At 43.4% G+C, this 23,191-nt stretch overlaps 1 long non-coding RNA gene across 1 annotated transcript; it reads left to right on the forward strand.

Annotated features, from left to right (window-relative positions):
• Window positions 1-1,810: 1,810 nt before the first annotated feature.
• Window positions 1,811-18,504, forward strand: LOC117184913 (uncharacterized). Its single transcript, XR_004470377.1, has 2 exons — window positions 1,811-2,149; window positions 17,714-18,504. It is a non-coding gene; the product is annotated as an uncharacterized lncRNA (long non-coding RNA).
• The last annotated feature ends 4,687 nt before the right edge of the window (window positions 18,505-23,191 follow it).

A 23,191-nucleotide genomic window follows, 5' to 3' on the forward strand; every position in this document is an offset into this window, starting at 1 on the left:
AAATTCAAATCCAATCGCTTTTCCACCTTTTTCAACCCCATTTCCAGACCCTCTTCTTTACATTCTTTTCTTTTGCGTGCGACGTTGCCATTTTGCAGAGGAGCCAAGTGGATAAATGACTAGATAGCTGTATGCATGGATCCCGGACGCGCCCCAATCAATTAGCCAAATTGTGCATAAATTTGTGGACGCTTATCAATGTCAATATTATCATTAGAACAAATATTTATGGATATATATGTACGATGAACTGCTGCGAGATGTCTGGGCGTGACGGCGATTCCCCACTCCCCAGCGATGGTAAGAAAAAATTAACACATATTTCACTTTATAGCCAGCGAATATTATTGAGATGGTGGGTGGAACATTTGGCGTCCAGGGGAACATTTTTTGGCTCCCAGCTAAGCTATAAGCTATAGGTTATGGTCGTCCCGACCCCAGCTCCTTGGTCGTTTGCGGGATAATACAATAAATTGCAATATCGATAAAATACACGAACGTCACGCGTCGCTCACAGCTCACGGTGCCACCCCTCTCTCCTGCTCATTAGATGTCCTCATTTTATGGGCTCTGATGATGATGAGAGAGGGGGGCTGCAAGGAGCAGACGGAGCTGAAGTAGCAATGCAGCGAGGATCTGGGGGAAGTCCCGTGTCCTTGTTGTTGACTGTCTGCGCAAATGGCGCAGCAAATTGAATTTCATTTATTGATTATCTTGGCGTTTTATTTTTGTATTTTTTTTTTCCTTTTTTCCTGCCTCTTGGATGTCTTGTGCCTGGCTGCGTCTTTTGGAATCGGCCCAAGGACCTCGTGCACTAACAAATTAAGCAACCCTCTAGGGCCGAAACTTTTAATACCCTTGCCGGTCCATCGTTTCCTTGGCAACAATATATAGTGTACCTATTAACCAAGCCCTAGTATACCTATGTTTATGTAATATAGACATACGACTTACGTAAAAATTTACAAAGATACAGAGAAATATGGTATTTTAAACTATGGATTGTTTAACTTTGTTATTGCTATTGAGATTCACGCAATTGCGACATGCTCACACGCACATTTCCGTTACATGTTATCATGTATTTGAAAACATGTGGCAAAAAGCATCATACCCTCTGCAAGGGTATAAATAAGGAATAAACAAACACAAAAACATATAGAATGTAACTTGGTTTCACTGATTTCGTTAGCATTACAGGACGGATATTTGGTAATGGAGGGGCGGCGAAGAAAATTGTTCAATTTATGGCCTAACAGAAGGTAAATTCAATTTTCCTTACACTGGCCTACGGAAGTTTTGATCAGAAAATTGAAATTTATTTTATTTGCCTGCAAGGATTTCTCTGTGAATTTCCAAGAAATTAAAGCATAATTACCACAAATACACTAATAAAGTACCTATATAGATACTTTTTTGCAATAATTTCTATGTATCTCAAAAGCAATTAAAAAAACCACAAGTACTAAATAAAATGCTACTTCATACTTATGCATATTCAAGTACTTTCAGTATATATGTATATCGAAAAGTTTTCCCATATCTAAAATAAGTCCTGTCTTATTTCGCTTAATCCCAAGTAAAAGAATTAAGTATTTCTTATGATACTACACGTTTGAAAGCCCTCAAAAGGCCTCAAACTTAAGGCCAGATAACACTCGTGATTGCCCAAACCGAACTCTTACAAATCCCCTGAAGGTAGGACTGCATTAACTTCCCCGAGTCCCCGAGAGTGTCCACCCCAAACCGAATAAATCGACCTGGCCCATTACAAAACCAAGGCACGTCGCCTTTGTTGTCAATCATAATGACAACTTAACGTGGACACACGCACTCATACACGAATGTCTCCAACTACAATGCACATACATATATGTATGTATGTATGGGTCTGAGGCCCCATTGGGTCATATATCAAAAAATGGCTGAAGGAAAGCGAGGCAGAATGAAAAAGCGAAAGAAACGAGAGATTATCATAATATAGGAATGATAAAGATAAATTATGGTGCAATAGGCAAATGGGTAACGAAGACGCGGTTGGACGCAGGGCAAGCCAAGTAGCTGGTCGGTCATGCATAAATTAAGCAGCGGGCTGATGAGGGGCAGGTCATGGTGCATAAGGAATGAGAAGTGCAGGTGTATCTGACGGGTACGTATACCTTGCGCTCAAATAGAGCTCTTGAATACCCCTTGAAATGGCGCACCGCTTGAGGTCTACAATATTCGTTTATTTCTTTATCAATTTTCTACATATTCATCTCTATATCCATATTTTTGTCAACATATTATTTAATAAGTTGGTTATTTTGGTTGGTAAATGCATTTCGGATGAATTTTAATTGATTGTATCACTGCATCAATTTGAAATCCATTTTCCATTTCATCTGAAGTTTTCAATATTTTTTTACAGCCATAAAACAGTTTTCTTGATTCCAAATGTTCAGTTGAATACTGTTCGAAGCTTCAAAGATGATAAGAACATTTTCGTATACACAACTTTTGACCCATTGACCCATTTTTTCATGGGTGTCTTTCAGGTGGGCGTGGGCCTGGGCGTTAGATAGCCAGTTTTAATTATTTGCAAACTAAAAATTTGTGTAGAAACCTTAAATATGACTTTCATTAGTGCCTTCCAGCTGATATATCAGAGGTAATTCAGAATTTCAAAGCTTTCGAAGACCTAAAAAACCGTATACGTAGTGCAACGCTGCCAAAGACCCTGCGCAGACCCCATTCGCAATGGATTCTTTATGCATACGATATCCATACTCGTACATATGTACATACATAAATATGTACATATGTATTATACATTTATTTATTTCGTTTCGTTTCGCCTTGGCTTTGGCTTTGGCTTACAGCTTCATTTAAATGCAGAAGCGGGACCCACCCGAAACTTTCGGAAACAAAACGGACAGCAAAAAAGAATTCTCGAATATGGAACTTCAGTTTGATCCGAAAAGCATTTGACAGTCAAAAAAATTATTTTCCATTTCAAATCTCTTTGCATTTGGATGCTAATGTGGGAGGGGGCCTTTATGGGTCTTTGGGGGCGGGGAGTGTGACGTACGCCAGTTGCATAATTGATAAGGCATGGCTGTCGGTTGATGGTGAGGTGATTGAGCTGGTTGAGGTGGTTGAGGTGGTGGTGGTGGTGTTGGAAATGATGGAGGAGAATGCAAATCGCATCGAATGCAGATAACCTTGTTAAGATGCCAATTACGAAAATTAACTTTGCCCCAAGACCGCCCCCCATCTCCTCATTTTCCATCAGCTAAAGCGCACACAGCTACCGGCCACCTTTCCACAACATTTATCATTTTTCAGCTCCTACATGAGACCCACACGTTGCTCATTTTCCAGACCCATTCCACTCTCTTCCTCTTTACCCATCTGACCCACTCCTTCTCAACCTCATTGCTTCAATTGGAAAACGTGTGTGTGGTGCATAGATCCCCTTCCTCCCTTCCTCCCGTCCTCTCCTCATCACTTCCGCTCTTCCTCTAGTGGTCTAAGCTCAAAGAAAAACTGTTTGGCAAGGGAAATTACAAGAGTGAGAGCTGAGGGCGAGATGGAGAGGGCGGAAAACACTGAGGATATTCAGTCGACGGAAGCAGAGACAGTTTGAAATAATTACATCGTCGCATGGACGGGAGAGAGAGAGAGAGAGGTGGCGATGGCCTGCTTCACGTATCGAACAATCGGTCCGGGGGAAAGCATTTCCAATGGCTCCAGCCCCAAACCCAGAAAAAAACCCGACACAGGCAAACGGTAGAAAATGTCGGCGACTGTCTGGAGCAGCAGCAGCAAAAATGCAGAAAAAGTACAAATAATTTCATTATAATGCTGTCTAAGAGCAGGGAGAATGCGGTTGAGGAGGGGAAGTTGAGGAGCAGGGGCAAGCGGCAAGCGGCAGCCCCAACAGGTTAAGCAGCAACTGGAATAAAGGGAAGACGAAATGCAGAACTGATTGCCAGAGAAAACAGAGTGGGACGAGCGACAGATTGCGACAACAGCAGCGCCAACTGGCGGTAACAACGGCCACATCGTCATAAAGTGGGTACGAGCGCAACATCAGAAGGTATGAGAAGTGCAACATCAACATCGGAAGGTATGAGAAGTGCAACATCAACATCGGAAGGTGTGGGGCAGTGCAACTGAAACATCAGAAGGTATGAGACGTGCAACAGCAACATCAGAACATGAGGTACGAGGCAGTGCGACTGAAACATCATAACGCGTCAGAAGTGAAACTAAAACAGCAACCACAATAATTACTACTGATAGAACGAGTAGCAATATCAATATCCGAGACAACTGCAACATCGGAGACTGTGGCAGCGACAGCCATATCGATAGAAACCACAAGCAGAAGAAGAAAGACTTAGATACCCTTGAAGATGCCTTGATCTTCTTCCTCTTGAACCTTTGAATATACCAAACCCATGATACCCTGCGATCCTGCAAGGGCAGTGGCAGGGGCAGGCATTCTTCTGATTCTTATCAAGTATTTTGATTTACTATATATGTTGTCTATCTAAGACACAATAAGTACACATATTCTGTTCTGGTTTTAATAGCAATTTCTAATTATGCTCTCAAGATGTTGTCGAGCTGTTTCGCTCCAGCCCATTGACACATTGGTTTCACATCAGAATTGAGGCAACAGCACAGGAGGGATCACTTCCAACCACTCCAACAAGAACATTAGTGATTTTGGTTGCAACAGAAGCAACCTCAAGAACGCAAGCAACAGGAGCACCAACAACAGCAGCAAACATACAGAACAACACCAGTTGCAACACCAAGCCACAGAAGCTACAACAACTAAATACACCAACAACACCAACAACACCAACAACACCAACAACAGCAACACCATGATGAGCGCCAGCCATATCAGTGGGACCAGTTTGTGCAACTGTTTTGTGGGGACAGCGTGGGGACAAAAGCCATCTATAAATAGCAAATACTGTTGACAAGGTAAGGGGTGACGGGGACGGAGACGCGTCCAGGGTACCAGAGAGGGTGGGGAGGGAGTTACGAGATGGGTAAACAGTCTCGGTTGCAGCGACAACGACAACGACGACGACGACAGCAAATGCGTATTAATTGCGACAGCAGTTCGTCAACATTCCACAGTAGGCAGGCAGGAGGCAAGGGTTTTGCGGCTGGGGCAAAGGAAGACCCTGGCCCAGAGGTGGGAAAGGGCGAGGGGTGGATGGGAGAAGACACTGTAGAAGAACACCAGTTGAAGACAACACCAACAACATAATTAAAACTGCCAACATGGCGCGTGATCGGCAGACATCGATAAGCGTAACCCGAGACATGCCCGACCGGCGATCGCCGAAGAAAGCGGGGGATATGGGTACAAAAAATGAGAAGAGGCAGACCATAAGGTGTGATAAACAGAAGCCTTGTGGTTAGATAATAGAATATCAAAGAAATAAAAAATATTGAACAAGATCAAACATATAAAGAATCCGTAAAAGAAGTAAGTAAGGAAACGGAAAAGAGGACCATATCCATTGGAACTGAAACGGAAAAGAAACCGTAGACCATTTTGGATTCTGAATGTAAGGAAGATGCCATCAAAGGAACTCTTTTGAAAGAAAAATACTGTAAATCACCGATATTTGGTACAGCAATCGAAAAGAGATATAATGAACAGAGGGAAAAACCATTGAACCCATTCATAGTTGGGCCCTCAAGTCCTACGTGGATGCAATAATTCGCACAGATTTTAAGCACATGCATAGGAGTTAAGAACTGAGAACCCATAAGAAAGAAAACCACAAAAAAAGGAAAGAAGGAGAGACCCGAATCAGCCAATTAAAAATAGAAGCTCCAAATTAGAGTGATTCAATTCACGCAACCAATTGGCCGTAAGAACCTCAACCTCGAAAGCAGTTTAAAGGCTTTCCTCGTGAGCTTATACCTACGAAGAAATGAATATACCAAAGCAATGCAGTTTTAATTTGAGGCATTTCATGACAAATGCGGCAATGGGCAAATGTTGCGTGAGGTATGCGGAAATCACCGCCTAAAGCCGAAAGCATCTCGATGCAGCGAGCCCCGCATAATTGCACCTGTCGCCTCCTACAAGACTCGCACAGAGCGGGACAGGAAGAGATATGGCAATAGCTGGAGAGCTGAAGAGCTGGAGAGTGCGGCAGCTGCAAAAGTTGCAACTGGCGCTACATATGATTCCATATTTGGTGGATTCAGCTTTTTGTTGCCACAAACGTAATGGCAGAAGAGAGACAGAGAGCGAACAGCGAAGTCACTGAAGAAGCCTGCGTCTGATTATGAGGCGAGTTATTTATGTGTGGAGCACTTCCAATATGCTGGAGCATCAATAATAACAAGCAGACATCGAAATCGTTGATCGCCAATCGTTTGGACATCGCTCGTCGGTGGTCCAGCTCCAGCTCGAGCTCCAGATCCAGCCTCCGCCAAAGTATCTGCCGCAGCCTCGGCTCCAAGTACAGCATCGGCATCAACGGCAGCAGCCCGCGGCGCGCCGAAGACTGAGCACAGCCCATTCTATGGCAATTCTCCACAGCCTACTCCTCCCCAGTCGTATCCCAGCCCCAGCCACAGCCCCAGCCCCAACTCCAACCAGTTGTAACAAGCCTTGGAAGCTGTGGAGTGCGCGTGGCCGCTGTGGCGTTTTATGACTCTGTTTGGACTGGCCTCCGCCTGCCCTCCGACTGGCCTGGCTCGGTTCGAGTCGGGTTGCCAGTGTCTTGGCCTGGCTTAGAAAACAGGTGCACTTCACATCAAAGAGAGGCCCAGAGACCGGGCCCCGGCTCGGCCAAAACACTCGAAACACTTAATCAATGGCAGCCGACGCCGACGCCATTCGTTACAGTGGTTCTACACTCGTGTAATATATGGTGTAATTCTCAAAGAAGTTTGGTAACATTATGGTATAAATTAGGTGGATATTTTTTTTATTATAAACAATTATTAGACCAACTGGAACCTAGTATTTGGAACATCTTTTTAGTTAAGGAATATATTTATTTAATTATTTAACAGTTATAGAGAAAACTGTTTTAAAAATTTGCTAAAAATTATATTAAGTGCTCTAATTTAAGGGGTATTTCGGGGGGATGTGAAGTGATTATTATGAATTAGTCCGTGAATTAGTCTAAACAACCAGTTGACAGAAATACATATGTATGATCTGTGTTTGCGCCTTTTTCCCTTGCTTTTGGGACACTGCAAATTCAGTTCATCGTCGTCATTATCGTCATTGCGGTCGCCTTGGCATGCACGTCTAATTACCGGGAAGTCAAATGTAGTCAACATATTGCGCTTTGATTTGCGCTGCCAGCAGCAACAGGCTGCTTTCATCCCAAGTTCCGTGCAGGGCAGGGAGCGGCGGTAAGCGGCAGGGGGACTTGCGATAGTCATACTCGTAGTTATAGTTTACTCACCAGCCCCAGAAGCTCGATGGGAAAATGTGCGTTTGGGCCTTGCCTTGTGTCTTTGCCAAAGTGGTAGCCAATGTGTGGAAACACGGGCATTTCCAGAACCTCCCAACTGCAGCAAAGCTGAAGCTCTGCTCTGGACCTGGGCCTGGGCCTGGTCCTAGGCCCAGACCTGGACCTGGACCTGGACCTGAACCGGAGCTACGACTGCTGCTGCGGCTGGGGCTATAAATCAGGCTCTTTTTAATGACGCAAGCGAAATGCGAGGTTTTGAAACGTGTTTCGCTTTCCCAGTTGGCTGCTGTTTTGCAATTTGATTCTCTATGAGCTCTATGCACTTGCTCTGGCACCGGCACTGGGCATTGGGCAGTGGCACCCGGCCCGAGGCTGGAGACCCGAGTCTTGCGGCGCACCTAAGCAGCAATTAGGCGTATCAATCATGGAGGCATTAAAACAATTGAAAAATTGTCTTTGAGAAATTGAATAGCAATTAGAATATATGCAAAGCCCGAATCCCAATTAGCCGATGAAACATTTTCGTTTTTCTTCTTTTGGCCCATTTGTTATGGATGAACAATTATTGGATAATGAGTGGTTTGGGCTTGGTCATGAAAGATTCTACATTTTTCATATATGCCTTTTTTGACAAGTTTTATGGATTTACAGATAGCTTTATCTTCCATTCATCATCTGCCATCTTCCACATACCTTCCATTGAGTCAAGCGAATGCTTTCTTTCGACAGAAACTTCTCTGAAGTTATTCAAAGCCTACTTGCAAACATTTGCACGTTAGTCTTTGGCTGATCATAAAGTCAAATCTTTATAAATCTTTTAAACCCATTTCAAAGCCTTGATTCATTGGAGGTGAGTGAATACTGCGATATCTTTGTTTCTTCGTCGAGTTTTATTGATCATAAAAGTGATATTCTAGCAAAGGTATCATTCTCACCAATTATCGTCCCATGCAACATTTGAAACTTGATCCAGATTTTCATTCGTCTGAGGTCATTGACTGTTGAGGCGTGATATTCCCAAACAATTTCTAGGCAAATGACTGAGGCATGATTATAATAAAGATTTTTCTACCATTTAAAAAAGAGATGTGAAAACAAAAAAAAAATTATGTGAATACAATCAAAACTGGTATCCAAAGGGAATCCGAATTGAAAATCTTTGATTGAGAGATATGCCGAGACCGAGATTCTCGTTGAGTCTTGGCGAATTCATTTGGCCATATATGAACGATAACTAATTGATTTAAAGACATTTCAACGGTCCGAAATAAGATTACATTAAGCTTATAAGGTGTTTACTATGCCCCTTTAGCTTCAGACTGAACACTGTTCAAATGCAAATTTTATGCAAGTTTGTGCGGGGTTTTCATACCCCGTTTTTTATTCGGAGAGTATAGGGGGATATTCAATTCACGTAGATGTAAAAGCGAGAACGAAACATTTCCGACTCCATAACGTATATACATGTACGCAGAATCATAGAAAATGAACATGCATATCTCCCAGGTTGCAGGATTTGGATTAGATCAGGGGGATCACGGGAGGTCCCGCGGGTGACCTTAATCCACGATCTTGTCTCTCTTCCAGGAATAGCATGCGACACCTAGCGGAGTGAGCGGGATAAACCAGCCGCATGGTAATTCGTTGGTGAAAAGAGAGCAATATTGAAAATATTAAGAGAGGTACGATTTCTGCTTTGCCTTTCTCTTATATAAGTTACATAAATCATTAAATCACCATACATAGTACCTACCTACTGACTAAATACCGGGTATTATTAGTATCGTGTGCTGCTCACATCGTTTCAACTGATTTTTTTTATTGATTTAGAACCCGAATAGGTATCTGAGTCTTTGCCTCTACCTCTTTCTGTCTTTTTTTTAACGATCCCTAGGCCCGGGCATTGTCGTTTGTTTTGTTAATTTTTATTTTGCTCTTCTGCTCCGTTGTAAACGTAAAACGAAATGCAATAAAATCAAATCAAATTTAAATAGAAATGACCAAAAACAAACGATGAACAAAATCAAATCAAATTCAAAATGCGTTGCGCTCTGACAAAATATCAGAACACTGTCTCGTTTTCGTTGGCTACACTCGGTACTCATAGATGCCAGGGGTATGTTAAACTTGTGAAAATGCCAAGATCTTAGACTCTTCAAGAACTAGATCAACTGGATTTTTCCCCTTCCCGCCCCATTAACGATATCGTGTGGCATCCACGATGTGGAATAAAGTAGAATCAGCAGTTTCGATGAGATGGAATAGGTATTAAAGTTTGCAGAGTCTCTCTATCTCAGTGGGGCTTAGCAGGTAAGGGTGGGTTTCTTGTCCACCATTTACTCAAAGAGGTCCGTCCACCTTTAGCTCTCTCTCCCAGTGAGATCGTACCCGAAACAGTACATCTCTCCCTTTCTCTTCCTGCCATCAGCCCTAGGATTATCGTTTTTTTTCACCTTTTTCCTCACCCTGGGCCTGAGTATCAGGTATCTTGATGTCGAGGAACTTGTGCCTCGAAAAAAAAAAAAAACATTTCGACTGGTTTTATATTATTTTTATTTCATTCTTTTTATTCGATTTTCCTTCTTTCTCTTGATGTTCTGATGCGTCTCCTTCGATTTTTTGTTGCGTTATTTTCTTTTGTTGATTTTATAATGGTATTTTGGTTCGATTCGGTTTGAAACGTGCGGCCGAACAAACTGTTTTTCTTGTTTGTGTATTTATAATTTCTGTCGGTTTCCAGTTTGTACTTTTTTGAATGATACTCTTACGGATTGGTGAGATTGGTGTATTTTGTGGTCAAGCCACAAATACAAGTCTAATACTGTCTCCAGGCTCATAATACTCGTAAGTAAAAAGAGTAGATGAACTTGTTGGAGAAAAGATAGAAGAAGAGAAAAGCTTGTATTTGTATTATGGTAAGGGTATTCCGATTGCGTCGCCTGAATGCTGAATGCCTATATTTTGTTTTTCTGTCTTTTTTTTTTAGTTGACTCCTCATCCCCCTGCCATTGGTGTTTCGTTTAATTTGCATGCAAATAGAGCAACGACGGGGTCAGGCCTCCAACAGCCCCAACCCTACGTTCATCTCGGCCTTTCTGGGTTGGTTAGATGGTTGGCTCGTTGGCTGGTCGGATGGTTGGATGGTAGGATGGTTGGACAGCTGAGGTGTTTGTTTTATTTTGACATCTTTCGGCTGGCCGGTTGTTAGCTTTCGTCGTTAATTAAGGTTTATGGACAAATTATGGCCACAAATTGGCAATTAAAATTAGAACGCGCACATAAATTCAAGAGCATCAACAGCCAAACAAAGCAGATGGTAAAAAGCATCTTCTCGGCCGTTCGCTGGCATCCTCCCACTCCGACTCCTCTAGCGGTTGCACTGAGCCGGCTCTATCATCATCTGGGACACAATATTGTCACTTGACTGGTTTCTTCACGTCTAATTCGTTGCACAACCAAGTCAACTGTGTGTCCAACTGGTTTCTTCACCCGTTTAGTGTTGAAACATTGATAAATGCTGAAAATGTGGGCGTACTTGCATAAGATCAAACGAGTATCGTAGTCTGCAGCTCTTCACTATCTTGGAATGGTCCAAAGTGGTTCGGGAAAGTCATGGGATCTCCTTTCAAAAGAGGAAGACTCACAGCACACTAGGCCCATGACAGCTTCTGTTTGAGCTGTCTTTCGGGAATCTCCACAACCCTATTCAAGTATCTATTAACCATTCCACTTATCCCATAGCCATATCCACACTCATTCCAACGACCGACTTCCACCTGCCGCAAATGGCAAAAACACAAAACGATTGGCGGGGCGAAAAGCACGAAGAAGCCTTGTCAATTACATTGAAAATTTCACATTTTAGCAGGCTTCGCTTTGCCACAATCATTTACACTAAATCACTTAAGTGTACAAGTGTCTGTGGACCGCCCAAAAAAGCAGAAAACAAGAAGCGGCCAGGAGAAAATTAAACGCAGGAGATTGAAGCGAGGAAAATCGCCGCCCATAGACACCCCACGGATGGGAAACGGATCTCCGAAGAGAGGAGAGGACACGAGATCGTAAAAATTTACGCATATTAAAAATAAACCAAAGTGGAAGAGGCCCCAACAAACGTAAAAGAAGAAGTGTATGTCCACACATGTAGTACATATATGGTGGGCATATACATATGTACATAAGTATATTTATAAGCTGAAACTACTTTTGCATTGGGGTCCACACTAATTTAGCTAGCTGCTCTCCGATTGGCGGAGAGTGCCAGGTGGTCACAGGTCTAATGCAAGCGAAAACCCCGAGTCAGTGCTTAATCTGAGCTCCCCTGACGACCGGATCGGTCCGACTCTGCACGTAACATGTTTCCTCGAGCCTCGCTCCTGCCCGGCTCGGCTCTGGGATCTCTGATGGGTAAGTTCTTCCCCGGCTCTGTTCTTCTCTGCGTGCGTGGAGCATCCTGGCCCCTAGCACAGCCTGTTGCCTGCTGCAAGCCGATGCTGGTTGATCATGCGTGGTCAGTGCTGATCATACTTGGCCGCATCTCGGCAGGAAAAAGCCGCTAAATGCGGAATGAGCTGAGGCGTGCTGCCAGGGCATATAGAATGCAATGAATAACGATGGCAAGATCGAGAGCAGTAAAAGTAAGAATAAATGTAATAGGTTAAAGGTTTTAAAGAATCGAATAAATGAGGAACATATAGAAGATCGAGTATCAAAAAACTAAAGTGGAATAAGTGTGTCACGTTTTTCTAAAAAGGTTTCAATTCTGAGGGCTTCGTTCTGTTAAAGTGAAGCCACCAACAGGGTCATCACTGTCTGAGGACACAGCCCGACAACCGACAACCGTTGGCGGGCAACTTGTGCAGCTTTGCGGCATTTCAAAGCCTGCTTGACTGCTCCACTTTGGCGGTGTTTGGCTTGTCCCCCATGCAGCCAGCCAGCCATCCATCCATCCATCTGGAAACTGGTTCAATGCCTGACTCGCTGCCCTCCCAGCATATAACGAGCTTTGCTTTTCGGTTTGATTTTGTTGCCTCTCTGCGCTTTTTTTCTTCTTCTTGTTTTATTTATTTTTTACCTGTGTTTTTTGCGCACAGGTGGCTGCACTACACTAGACTACACAAGTGAGTGAGGCAGATAGAGAGAGAGAGAGAGAGCGATCGCGCGTAATAAGCCGCGAAAACATTGCTCAGGTATTCCTCGATTCCTTTTCGTGCGCAATCAGCAGTCAATGCAAAAGGCGAGGACGAGGACGAGGACCAAGCTGGAGAACTGCGAGGAGTGCGAGTGGGAAATGGGGATGAGCTGGAACCGGTTGGTGCGGCACCTTGATACCAGAAGGATGCTGATCGTTGAATGGAGATAATGCAACTGGCTCTTCCCAAGTCCCCTCCTGAAAGTCCCATGTGTAGGCAAATTATGCCCGCGATGAGTATGGGGACGGACCCTGGCCAAGATGGACAACGGCAGCAGTCAACACTTTCGCAGTCTGGGCGCAGATTTCAGCATTTGGCCCATTAATCATTGACCGCCTGCTGCTGCTGCTGCTGCTGCCGTTGGGACCTGCTCTGCTTTGGTCCCTTGTCCAGCCCCAGAACCAGCACCAGCGCCGGGCCCAGGGCCAGGCTCTGCAGCATGGTCTCTTCTCATTATGATCGTTTAATTGAAATGTCATAGAGGCCATCGTGAGCGTCGCGGGGGCTTACAAAATTAACAAGCATTTAACCTCCACCTTTTCCAGCGTATTACTTAATTTCCATCTCGAATTTATAGCTCAATTTTGAAGTGCATCCCGGCTTTTTCAGAGTTTTTACACTGCTTCCGCACTTTTGAAGGACACATTTTTGTTGAGCCTTCAATTGGGCCAGATGACATGTTGGTAATTTTAACTGGGAATTTTATATTCTCAATTCTTTGTGGCAGTCTTTTGCAATTCTAAATTGAGTTTCTATTTGGAACTCTACATATGTACATATGCTTCCAATAAATATTCCATTTTTTTATAATTTAAAATAAAATGAAAATTGTATAAATTATGCTCTATACGATTTGAATGTTTTCTGTTTCTGCTGTGCAAACATTTTGGGGGCGCGGTAGCTGTACAGTGTGTCTCCATCTGACAGTTTTGCCTCGGGCCAAGACCCGGCCCGGCCCGTCCATCGGAGGTTAGCTCCGCGTCACAAGTTGTGCAGTGGGCTCTGGCTCGGGCTCGGGACCAGGTCCGTCCTGTCCCGCTTTCCTCCTGGAATGCCACGACAAAGTAAAGGCCTCGCTGCGCTTCCGCAGAATCACTTAACGCTTGATTACACCGATTGACGTTTTGACGAGGCACTGATGCTGCACAAGTCGATGATGATGATGATGACGACACGAATGCTGCTGCTGCTCTTGGGGCTGGATCCTATCCTGTCCCTGGTTTCGTAGAGGGTCTGCCAACTGAAACCGAAATATGAAGGGGAGCACCGAAACAACAAAACACAAAAAATGAGAGCTGAAAAAAAACACGATGAAATCTGAAGCCCCTGCTATCCAGAAAACTGTTGAGGGCGAGGGCGAGGGAGAGCGCGAGGGAAAGGGCGGGGCTGGGGCTGCCGTTGAGACTGAGGCTGATGTTGCTGGTGCAAGCTGTCAATGGTGACTAGAACGTTATTACATACCCATATTATGGATGGAACAGGATGGCTGCATGACGGGGCTGGCTGGAGATGGAGATGGAGATGCTGGAAGCGGTCGCTGGCTGTCGATTAAAATGTCATTCCATTTTGCTGCCGTTGGTTGCAGTGTTTCTCCAGTGTTTGTGTTGCAGATAGAAGTAGTTGTCATTCTGAATGTTGAACGCAGCAATTTACAGATGCCGCTGATGCTGCTACATTGCTACAATTGTTTTACGATATGTTTTACAAAAGCTTTTTTAGCGACCGGTTTTGAATCGTAATAATTTTACGATTTGCGAAAACCAGAGCACGCACTTTTCCGATTTGACAATCAAACTTGCGAGTTTTTGCAAATAAAAATATAAGAAAATATTCAGGAAAAGTGGAGTAGTAAAAAGGAGTAGTTCACTCCTGGATGTGGGCGGTCCAAGCGATGGGAGCTCCACTTGGACAAACCAGCCCCAACGTTTGATTAATATAATCGAAATATGAATCTTCTGAAGCTGATGTTGATCTAAAAATTCAATAGCAACTCCAGCAGATCCGTGAATAATCTGCTTCTCATTGAATCAATATGATCAATACTACGATTGACGTTGGTTTCCCTTTAAAAAAAACTAAGGACATTTTTTATCATATTTGTAGGTGGAATTGGTTACTTTTTGAATCTTAATTTATGAATTTAATTTTTCCGCCATGTCAGAATAGACGATTTCTTTAGAAGTGCATTTCAGAATAGACGATATCTTTAGAAGTGCATTTCAATTTGATTCCGAGGGAAGGGGTGTATGTGCCATATCCATTCTGCTTATGGAGGGATACGGGGAAAGGAATGACAATATTTTGTACACTAAATGTTGCAAGTTCAAAATTATTCTCTCAGAGAATAAAAATACTTTCCCTTTGTATGTTTTTTGGGTCTTAAAAACACATCTGACACATACTTACATATGTAAGTACATATGGACATTGACTGTCTTTTCCCATAATTATTTATTCCCTTGAAAATGTCCCTTTCAGATCTGCCTATTGTAGTCTATAAAAGTATAATGGAAAGTCTGTGAGAATATTTTATACAACTTTTGAGCCTAGAAAAATCAAGACAATATTAAAGTACTGAACAACGGCAACATTTTATTACTGTTGTGGCCGAAATGATCAAATTTGTGTCCCTAGTGCAGGGACCCGTTGAAAAAAGCGGCAACTGCCAAAAGAGGTTACCAAAAGAGGCTTCTGCCATTTGTCCGTTGTAGCAAAGATGCTAAAAGATATCCACCGAATGCAATTAATATTTAAGCATTTTATATACTACCAACAATTGCTTGAGTTCGCTGCTGGCCGGAGCCTGCCTGCGGCAGACCAGAACAATCAGACCAGTGGCAGCGGAGGCCACAAAAGCAGAGTAGCAACAATAAGAACAACTAACTTTTTAAGTTGACTAACTCGCCAAGTTGTCTGAAACGAAAATTTCCATTAACTATGCAAATTGCCAGTAAATTTTGCACTTATTTTTCGATAGTTGGCCAAAACCGCACAACGGTGGGAGGCGGGAGGCGACAGGATAAGGGCTGGAAGGACAGAGTGGCTTGACTCACTCATTAGCAGGCGAGCGGGGTGGTTGGAATACCTACAAATGACCAAAAATTATCAATATCAATAGAATGTAGTTTATTACACTTTTCTCTAACATTTTTTTCTCATTATTTGGCAGCACACAAGGAAAAAGAGCTGGTTCCCCACCCACTATAACAGCACACAATGAAAAAACAATTATTTCCAATCAATACATCGATTGAAAGCTATAGGGTATGAAGGGTATACAGAACTAGTCCTAAAGCGACTAGGATTTCAAATAAAATGTCATGTGCAGAGCAGGACTTCTAGAAGTTTCTTCTTTAAACAAATTTTATTGTTAATTAAACCTTCGATTTTACAGTGTTTTATTTTCTATGAGCCGATTTTTGCATGTAAATTGTAAGAGTATTACGAAATTAAAGAATGTTTTAAAAAGTTTAGCTCGGCAAAGGGATATTAAACGAATTATTTTCATTTGAGATCAACGATAAACATTTTCAGTTGCGTTTGAAATTGGCTTTTCGTAAGTAAAATTTATCTGTACATTCCCTTTCGCTTTCCCTTTCCCATATATGTACATACATGCTCGTATGTTCAAATGTACAGCAAATGTGACGTGAAGTTGCTTGTCTTCCGTCGATTGAATTTGTTGCTGTTGTTGGTGGCTTTGTATTAAACATTTGATTGTTTTTGTTGGATATATGGGTGTGCTCGTATACGGATTGGATATGTATGCCATCTTCCATGCGTCCTATGCATAAATAATACATACGGGGAGCGGAGGGGAGGGGAGAGGCAGCAAACAAAAAAAAACAAGGCGACAAATAAAACAAAATTACGCATACGCCATGCAGGCCCTGACAAAGCGGGTGCCGTAAAGGGGGTTGCTGAGGGGTGCTGCCAAGGGGTTGTGGCAATGAGTACTGTACTTCCCAGTGTGTCTACTGTGTGAAACATTTTGGCATTGGCATTTGCCATGAACACTGAGCACTGAACACTCTCGCAGTTTTGCTTAATAATTTATTATGCCTTTGCAGTCACAACTCTCCCTGAAAGAGGGAAAGAGCGGGGGAAAGCGAGGGAAGAGCAAAGAGATATATATCGAGGAGACATTTTGTTACATATGTTTCATTTGCGCGTCTGTTTGTGTAATTTACAGTCACACAAAACCGCAAATAAAGTTGCCGACATTATGGCCGAGCCAGACGGAGGAGAATTCCAGAGAAGGAGAAATAAATAAAAGGAGAGAAAGAGTCAGAGTCACAGTCAGGGCTAAAAAGTGTGCAGGGTTCGATGGGTTAAAGCGGCAAAACGAAAGCAACATCAAATGAATGTGAAGACAAAACGCTAAAAAGTCAACAACAAATACAGTACCGGCTGTCCAAAGGGGGTTAAACGGGGTTCATTGAAGGGTTGCAAATGTCGTGAGTCCTGGATGGGGCATTGGGGGTGGTGGGGGGCTGGGGGAAGAATACATTATGACAATAACATGTTGTTGCTTTTCGGTTGGGTCTATATTATTTTTTTTCTAGGTTGGGAGCTTCAGAAGTGCTTGGGCTTGCGGTTAGGGCACGGCACCACCTTGATGGCACCACCGTTAACCGTTATGGCAAAGAGTTTACCGTTTACCATTTACCGTTGGGGCACAAGGCACAGGAGGCAAAAAGCGCAATTGCAAAATAATTGAAAGCACTCCACTGAAACCGCCGCCCCCCCCAGACCCCCCAGAGGACACCCACTCTCTTGGCAGGACAGCAAAATGGTATAGAAACCCCTGAGCGTTGCTCATTTTATTGATTTTGCTTGACAGGAAGACCTCGTGAATGTTGGGAAGTAATCGTTTATCGCGCTATCGTTTATTTGCGATAAATAACGATAAGTTGAGTATTTACTACACTTGGATACTTTTGATTGCCTTTTTTTCAAGGAGTGGAATATTTTCAGCGTATATAAGCAATCCTTCCTATTCGATTTGTTTATTAATGCGAACGTATTGTTCCTTTTCTCATTCGATAACTCCTTCTTCGATAGGTCTGTATGGAAGAAGTTTTCTGTAAAGATGCAAGTGATTGCTAATCGAACGAAGGGCATATGTATGTACGAGTATCTGTTGCCACATAGAATGGCTTTTGAAAATGGGAAACTTTCAGCACTCGAACGAAGCATATGTATAAGGTCTACCCACTCGCACACATACTGGAGAACACTCACACACACAGAGGCAAGGACCTCCCACAGGCAGTGGAGCAACAAAGGACATCAACATTTTCAATAGATTTCCGCTAACAAGATAAATAGTTCAAGTTGGAGGAGTCGTGTCTGTGTCTGTGGATGTGTCTGTGGATGTGGGTGGGGGTATGAATGTGGATGGGATGGAGTGGAGTGGAGGGAAAGCGTACTTTAAGATACAACAAATGGAAAGCAAGACCCAAGGAATGCAGGAAAACAGCAACAGACGTTGGAAATAGCCACGGGGCATCGGCAAGAAGGCCAGGAGATGGTCAGAGCCAGCCCAGAGATGGCCCAGCGCTCTTTTCCCATTATTGATATCAAATTGAAAGTGGCTTAAGTGGCTTGGTCAAAGCCAGCGAAAAGAAATGACGCAAAATGTATCTGGAAGATGATGTTTCTTTCCGCTTAGCAGTGGATACAGCTCTTATATCCTCCCGAGTGTCCTGCACTGAGAAAAAATAAATCACATCACAAGTATCTATCGTTGAGATGTTTTCAAGGACACATCAATAGCAATCACCAAATTTCAAGATACAATTAAAATTAAATTTCCAACTTTTCAATGGTGAATAAACTATGCTTAAAATGAAGTCCTAGCCTTTGAATATCAGGTCGTTTAATAATATTTTATTTTTGCTGTGTATTTTGCGAAGAAAATTATCACAAGCCTGCACCTATAACGCGGTGGGACACAAGGGCATATTAAATATCCTGCTTAAATATCCTTATGCTGCTTCCTATTGATTTTGCAACATTCCTGTCTCTAGCACCTATCTCTGCCGGTTCCCGGTTACCCCCGTCACCCCTCGTCCTCGTCCTGGCCTCGATTCGATTCGCCTTTTTTGCCGCTCTGCAGCCCGCAACATTTTCATTTCCTATTGCAATGATTTTCCTCTTTTGCCGGTTATTTATTTTGGCCAAACCCACCACCCCCTCTCTGCACCATCGACGATGTCGACACTAGTCAAAAAAAAAAAACAGGACGAGAAGGCTGCCTTTTTGAGTCGAAGCCGCAGATACCCTTGCAGATAAATTTAAATTTCTAGGTGTTCACAAGGATATGAAACTGGCATTTATGTTGAGTTTCTTCTCTGATTTTGGATGCGGCATATAATAAATATATATACATATATACAAAACAAAAGCCCCTGTACTCCTTGCACCCAGGATATACAAAAAGAAACAAATCTAAAGTCTGAGGTATTATCTACAGAATACAGCCGAAACTGACCCGCAATTCACATATTTCTAACGATACAAATTTCCCTTTTCCTGTGTCGTTGCAAACTTCAGATCAAAATCATAATATCCTCTGGTAATAGTATACAAAGAGGAAGAAAATTCGCCTTCTGCCTGCCATCATCATGAAGAAATTTGTAATAAAAATTCAGCAGCAAATGAGAAAAGTACACACAGACACAGACAGAGACAGGGAGCAGGAGGAGGCAGAGAGATGGCTGGCTGTCGCTGTCGCTGGCCCTGTCCCTGTTTCCCATTTTCATTTACTTTTACACGTGGAAAACTATGCCAAAGCCTCCAACTCCTCCTCCGAGCCCATCCGCCGTTTCTTCTAAGTTTTCGCCTTGTCCTAGGTCCCAGGTCCCCGGTCCTAGGTCCCAGGTCCTAGGTACCAGGTCCTAGGTGGTATTAAATAAGATGGGTAAGGAGAAACTTTGAGTTACCTCTGGGCAGATGCCTACTGGAGAATGGGCGGTTTAATGGGAGGTAGGGTTAATGGGATATTGCAGCAAGTTTTGGGCCCATCAATGGGGCTAGGGTCCTTAGAAGGAAGAGCAAAATAAGCTGGGCTGAGGCAAATGGAGGCTTCATAAGGGTCGAGACACAGAAACAGAACTCTTCAACTCAATAAATGTTAATATTAGAAATACATTTTCGGTTACAATTATTGTGCATATATGTATGTAATTGTGCAGAAATGTTCAAACAAATGTGGTTCTAGGTCCTACCTATAGCGTATTCCCACTTCCATATGCACTTTCTGCATCCGACTAATCCAATTTCCTTGGCTGACGATGGTAGCCATCGCCATCACCATCGTCATCTTCATCTTATGGTTGATGGGCCAGCGCCAACATAAAAGACAAAATATTTGAACATTTAAACAAAAAAGAAACACACAAAAAAATATTAAAAAAAAACGAGTGCAGTGAGAGGGAGATAGAGAGAAAAGAGAAATTGTGGAATGCCATAAGAGTGAAATTTAAACCGAGCACCGCCGCATCGCGGGGCGAAGAGATGGAGAGAAGTGGCAGCCATAAATGAAAATAAAGTTTAAATTGCAGAAAAACATTGCATAGAAATTGCTATTTATTCAATGTTGGCCATCGTCGAACTGCAGCAGTGCCAAATTACAAGTTGAGCGAAAAACTAGAAAATTAATGGACATGGACTCGAGAGCGGCACCAAGTGGTTACGGGGAAAATGGTAAAATGGCAAAACGGTGATGGCGACGGTGATGGTGATGGTGCCGCAGCAAGGTGGTCAAAGGGAAACGAAATCGGAACCATCTTAATGTCATTAAATTAGCGCTCGGCCAAATCAATGACCGCCACAAGCCGGAAATGAAAGGCGATGTGCACAGAGAGCTGGGCGAAGAGAGGGGAAAACTGTGTGTTTTCTTTTCTTTCCTTTTCACTCACAGAACGGCGGCAGCAACAGCAGGCGCCACATATCAACACGTAGGCCCGACTATACCCAAGAACTAGCCCAACCCATACCCATATCCAGTCCAGGCCTTTCTTGGCAAATACCCTTTTTAATCCACCAGAAGTTGCTGGGGAATGATCGAAATTAAGTTGGATAAAGTTGGATTTAGACTCTTTTGAATGGATACCACAGCCCTCCATTTTGATTCGGAACGGATCAGATTTCCTTCTCCGATGTATCGCTACCCCCGCCGCAGCCGAGGACAAATTCAATTCATAAATCACACATGTCGGGGGGCTGTATCATAATATCCCACAGCCAATCTTCTACTTGGAAGCTCGACCAAAAAGCGTAGCAGACAGCAAGTCAAATGCGAAAATGTGGTTTGGCTCGGTCGGGGCCGGGACTTTTATTGGGATTATTTTTTTGAGGGTTTCCGCGCGTGTGTGGTACGAGTATGGTGTGGTCTAAGGGTCTCTGACAATTATGAAATGCTCCAAGTGGAAATACAAAAAGAAAATAGAAAACATAGTGGAAAAGAGAACTGTCTAATGAGAAAACAAAATGTTTTTGGGGTCGGTATCCACACCACCCCCTCTCCCATCTCTCGACCTCAGACGACAGCAACGTTGACAGTTTCGTGAGGGGAGCCGCAGCCCCAGTTGGGGTTAACAGAGTGCGAGAGGGAGATAGAGAGCCGGGGATAAAAATAAATAAAAAGCGGAAGTGACATAAAAAAACATGTGGCAGCATTTTCTATCCCATTCCCATAACAGCACCCTTTCCGCTTGCACTCGCCCTTCCATCCTGCCATCCTTTCATTTTGTGTCTGTGTCTTGGCCACGCACGCAAAAATGTGCTGCCTGCTTTTTTGAGATCGGGGCTGGGCCTCACATAGCCCTATCCCTATCCCTATCCCGAGGAGGAGGATGGGTCTCGGCCACACAGCTACAGCCACTTCCCTTCCTTACGCCTTCTCCTGTGTCCGTGGCATGTGAAAAGCTTTTCGAACGCTCCACTCCGCTCCTCTCCAGCCGCGCCACACTTCGACGCCAGTGCCTCCCCAGCGAGACAAATATTAATAAAATATACAACTATTAGTCATTGGCTCCTGCTCTCAGTGTGGTTTTTGTGTGTGTGTGTGTGTGTGTTCTGGGGCTTGTATTTTTAATATGCGAGACAAAATAAATATTCATAAAAATGGCTAAGCAACACAGACGGAGACCCAGACAGGGGTATGGCAGGTCAGAGGCAGAGGCAAAATGAATGCAAAGACAGGAGCGGCCAGGCAAAGTCAAGGCTGGGCCAAGGAAAATATTCTAAAATATATTTCCAACTGAATTTCAGCACACGAAAAGGAAACTGAAAATCCAAAAAAGACCATGAAATTGATTCAATTTGCAAAATAATCACTATCGAATATCTCTCAATAAATATGAAATATACAAAGTTAAAGAAAATATAATATATCAAAATATTTAAATCAAAACATACAAAAATTGTTTGGAAAGAAATATTAGGGGAATGTAGAATTAGCTGAAAAGGACAAGATTTTACTTTATTTGTATAAAAATATAAAAAAGATTGCCCGCCATTGTCCACATCTATGCTCTACCAATAAATATCTACTAAAAAGGGTTAAAAAATAGTTAAAAATCGCTGAGATATTTAGGCAAATGTTCGCGAAAAGGGAAACATCATCGGTTGATGGATAACCCATAAAAATCGAGCTTAGCCAGCGAAAGCTATTCCAGGAATAAATGAAACACCCTTCCCCACCGATTCGACAATCCCACCACGCAAAACACTGAGCTCCTTTGCCACTGCCACTGCCCCTGCCCCTGCCCCTGGGCCCGCCCCATTCGAAGCAGGAAAACCCCCCAGCGGTTGCCGCCTCAACTAACAATAAGACTGACGAATGTTGAGCCATAAAAATAAATACCTGCTGACATTTTTCATTGTAAATATTTTGTAGCTGCTGACGCGCCAACGAAAGTGACTTGAATGTGGGCGTGGCATGGGAGTGTGCGTGGATGGTGTGTGCGGTGGGTGTGGCATCCCCATGGCGAGGTGTGCGTGGAAAAAACGGTTTTCCTTTGCCACAAGCAGGGACAGGGACAGGGCCAGGGCCAAAACTAGAATCCGGGACGGACAGACACACGCACAGAACAATTTTTGAAGACGCTACCAGGAAGGAGCAGAGGAGAGAATGGACGGGGGAGGCATAGTAGAACAGAGAGTTAAAGTGGGTGTAGAACTAGCAGCCTTAGTGTGGTAGTGGGTGTATGACTGGCGGTTATACTCGCTCCGTGTGTACGACTGGGAGTTATATTCGGTGGGACCATAGTGGGTGCACAACAACCGACGACTGCGAGCATTATCTGCGTAGGACTGAGGGCTATACTCGTACTCGGTGTTGGCTTTGGTGTTAGACATTGCGGAGGTGGAGGTGGAGAGGTTAGACAAATGGACGTCGCAATAAACGCGTTCTCCTGCCGTCCTTCGCTGGGTGTGTGCGTTGATCAACGTCATTATCATGCTGTCTGTCTCTAACCAACCACCCATGCCCATTGTTGTCCTACTACTCCTCCTCGTCATCAGCAGCCTTGT

The sequence above is a fragment of the Drosophila pseudoobscura genome, chromosome X, assembly GCF_009870125.1.
Source record: "Drosophila pseudoobscura strain MV-25-SWS-2005 chromosome X, UCI_Dpse_MV25, whole genome shotgun sequence".
NCBI classification, from domain to species: Eukaryota; Metazoa; Arthropoda; class Insecta; order Diptera; family Drosophilidae; genus Drosophila; species Drosophila pseudoobscura.